General features: G+C 44.8%; 1 long non-coding RNA gene across 1 annotated transcript; it reads right to left on the bottom strand.

Moving 5' to 3' along the window:
* Positions 1–2,659: 2,659 nt before the first annotated feature.
* LOC115248758 (uncharacterized) lies at positions 2,660–3,421 on the bottom strand. Its single transcript, XR_003887500.1, has 3 exons — positions 3,028–3,421; positions 2,850–2,942; positions 2,660–2,765 (listed from the first exon to the last, which is right to left on the bottom strand). It is a non-coding gene; the product is annotated as an uncharacterized lncRNA (long non-coding RNA).
* Between the last annotated feature and the right edge of the window lie 541 nt (positions 3,422–3,962).

Below are 3,962 nucleotides of genomic sequence, written 5' to 3' on the forward strand. Positions count from 1 at the left end.
AGTGTACAACTGATGCACCCTAACTCTGAAGGTCTGCAAATAGCTCCATCCAGAACTGACTCCTATGGAAATTGGTAAAATAAATGATAATTTTAAGCATATACATATGTATAAGTGGTCCACGAAGTTCCAGTCGGATGGCCCTAATGATGGCGTTTGTAGAGGAGTAATCCTTTCTGCGATATAATCCGGCTCCATTCAGTTTGCTTTTAAGCGACCTCAAGCTAATGTGCACACCATGTAAACTTGACATCATGTCCACGATTACATCGTAAGAGTGACCCTCATGAAAGTACTTTATGCACTGCTGAAGCAGATCTGGTCCGTCCCCTGACGTCCCCGGTACGGCTGGTTCTTCAGTCTGGGCTGCGGCATTTAAAAACACCAAAGACCGACCACAGAAACCACAAACCCGCGTCAATCTGCTCAAATGTTTGCCACAAAACGGGCAAAAGGCCACTTGCATGTCGTCCATCCTGCGTCACGATGAAGTCCTTACCCGCTTTCGATTCAAATGATGGTAATACCCTTTCCGCCAGAAAAGTAACTTGTAAATTTGTTTTGTGCCGGCTGCTTTTTCTGCCGGAAAGGGTATTACCAACTGTACCGACGGAACGCATCCATTGGCCCAACCGTACCAAGGGTCGGTAATTCCCTTTCCGGTAGAAAATGTTACTTGTAAATTTGTTTCAGCCTCTTGTAAAAGTGTTTCGTCATTTGTAAATTTGTTTCAGCCGCTTGTAAAAGTGTTTTGCACCTCTCGGCCACTGTAAAATTGGCCTGAATGGAATGCTGACTCCAGCACGAGCAGCAAAAACATGGGAGAACCTTAAAAAAACCTACAAGGTTTGTAATAATTGTTTTAAATTTGGTCTAAATGTGACGGACTAATAGTTACAGCAAATGTAGCATTACTGTTTGAATTATTTGCTTATTCCCTGTTTGTAGGAGCTTCGGAGACCACCAACAGGATCTGGCACTGAATCTGGGGAGGTCACTGCTGACAAGTGGAAATAGTTCCCTCTCATGGATCAGGCAATAGGTGGCAGGCCCTCCATTCGGCCCCCATGCCTCATTGCCTCAGCCTGGGGGAAGAGCCATTCATTTTCTGAGTCAGGCTCCCCATATTCAGTCCCAGATAGACCTGATGGAGAGTCAGGGACAGAGGAGGCGGAACCAGGGCCAGCACCACGCCAGCGCCAGGATAGGGTCCTGGAGCTGCTGGAGAGGGCCGAGGAAAGGGTGACACGAGAGGAAGCCAGGGAGGAGAGACTTTTAAATCTCTTAGAGAAACTGGTAGACAAAATGTAAAAAAGAATGTATTAATTTGCTTTCTTGCCATCATATGGTTGATAACAAATGCTTTATTCAAAGTTTAAATTTAATTGGTACAATTTTTGATTTTGAAACCAAAACTATTTACAAAAACACACACTTGCATATATATAAACAAGTTGCATTTATCCTATTATGATTTTGAAATACCTATTTACAAAAATGGAACCCAAAAAAATATTCAAATTAAATGGAACCTGCCAGAAAAAAAACTTTATGATGGCAGCCAGGTTGAACAGACGTCAAACTCCAAAATTCTGGATTATAAAGACCAGTCCTAAATGCAATCATGTTCATAGAGAGCTGGTGGGAGGTGGGTTGGTGCTGACAGGGCAGCAGTCAGTCTGCTCCGAATTTGCTCTCCACATTGTAGGTCTGGCTACATTTGACCAATGTCATCTGACCCAAGTGCCTCTTCTGAGGGTTCCATGCTGTTACCATTCCACAAGCACACATTGTGCAGAATGGTGCAGCATGCAATGACCTTGGTGGCAAATGCAGGCTCCACCTCTCGAGCTTTAAGGAATATTGCCCACTGTAGTATCTGAAGCCTGTGTATCTATTCTGTGCATGCCTTTACTTCTGTAAGGCCGCAATGCAGCCAGCCTGGTGCCACATTAGGAGATGCTCCACATGTGTCCTGTGATTTCTGCCTTGAGAAATTGAAAAGATGGCGGAGGGAAGATAAATAAAGGGAAGATAGGCCTGTTGTTGCTTGCTGTAGTTGAGGAATAACATTTGTCGTGCAAGCAAAAACAGTGATGATGCTGTCATTGGTCCCTTGCCGGTTCCTACATTGTGGTGGCCCAGAGGACTTTGCCAGGTGTCTTGGAAATGGAGGCGTCCTATGTTTGGAAATGAATAAAGCACTGACTGATTAAAGAGAGGTGGCCCCACCCAGGTGACACTGAAGAGCAAGAACACTTAATTTCCCAATGAGTGCTACAAAATAAAAATGAAAAAGCTGTGGCCATGACCTGTCGACAGCCTTATTTTATTAGTTTTTTAACGGCCTCAAGGTCCTGCATGTCACCGTGCGTGAAAGAATACAAATGAGACATGTGCATTGTATTCAAAGAAGCCTTTATTGTCAAGTGCAGTCAATAAACCACTCCAATTTTCTTTGCTTACACCTGGAAATGAGGTCCCAAAAGAATGTCCACAGCCCTTTGAAAGTCTGCAAAAGTGTCAAAAGTCTGGCCTTCAGGTCCTGGAGATGATGACTTTTTGCTGTTTGGACAGTATGCCTGAAACCACATCCTGTCATCCTTCAGGACCTTCCTCCACTTCATCTTTCCATGTTTGTCCTGAAAGGATGCAGCCTTCTGGAAGAGTTCATTGGTTTCATCCTCTTTCAGCCATGCAACATCAGCCTGTGGGAGCCCATTGGGAGCAGACTCCCACATTTTGTGCCATCCCTCGTATGTCACCTAATAAGAAAACACACGATTATATCCGGCAGCCGATATATAGTCACTGAATACTCAAACTTGAGCTTGTTTTTAATGGATTACCTTCCGTTGTGCTTCTGATGTTGCTGTGGGCCACCAGGGCTGAGGTGCTGCATCCATCACGGCGGTCGTCCTCTCGGGAGCCGCTACCGGAACCTTGAATATAACCAGCGTTTTAGTGTAAGTTTTCGTATTGGCACACTTTAGTGTGGCGTCCCCAGGACATGGAGCAAAGAGTCACCTCGATGTGTGGATCAGACGGCGATCTTGCCGTTGACGATGGAGCGGTGCGTCTGACGGACTTGTGTGCAGACGCTGGCCGGCTCTGTTTTCCAGGTCTTTTGGCCTTTTCTGCTGCAGCTTTAGTGAAATGTGGGAGAAAAAGGCCAACGTAAACATAACTCATCTAAAATGTAGCTTCAGTCCTCACTGCGTTCTGAAAAGCTTGTGCATAATATTAATTATATAGTCCGTATTTTCCGGACTATAAGCCGCACCTGTATATAAGCCGCATCCGCTCAATTCTTTAAAAATAAATAAATAAAAAAAAGATATACAAGCCGCACCGGGTTATGAGCCGCAGATATTTATGTTGAAAAATTAGATATTTACTGCATGTACAGAACAATTTTGAACTGTAAATGTACATGTAAGTAGCTGAACAGATTCTTTCCTAACAGTGCCTTTTAACACGGCAGCAACTTTGTTGATTAAAACGGAACAGAACCAAGAGAAAATAACCAGTATTTATCTTCATTTCTCCTGTGTTTGAAATCACAAGTCACTTTCATCATCTTGGCTGAAACCCATGAAGTCGTCTTCTTCAGTGTCGGAGTTGAACGACCCCAGAAGCGCTTCGTCACATCTGTCTCCATCAGTCTCGCTCCCCGTATCATCCTCCGGTGAAGTTGGCTCTGAAGGTGCGCCGCTCTCTTCGCGTAGCAGTCCAGCCTTTCGGAACCCGTTGGTGATCGTGGATTCTTTCACAGCACTCTACGCTGTTAGGATCCACTGACAGACATCAGAAAAGGATGCTTTTCGCATGCGGCCGGTTTTTGGGAATGATTTCTCACCACTTGTCATCCAAGTCTCCCACTCAACCCGGAGTGCAGCTTTAAATGCCCGATTCACACAGATGTCAAGTGGCTGCAAATACTTTGTTGTACCTCCAGGAAT

This window comes from Takifugu rubripes, unplaced genomic scaffold (assembly GCF_901000725.2).
Source record: "Takifugu rubripes unplaced genomic scaffold, fTakRub1.2, whole genome shotgun sequence".
Classification (NCBI taxonomy): domain Eukaryota; kingdom Metazoa; phylum Chordata; class Actinopteri; order Tetraodontiformes; family Tetraodontidae; genus Takifugu; species Takifugu rubripes.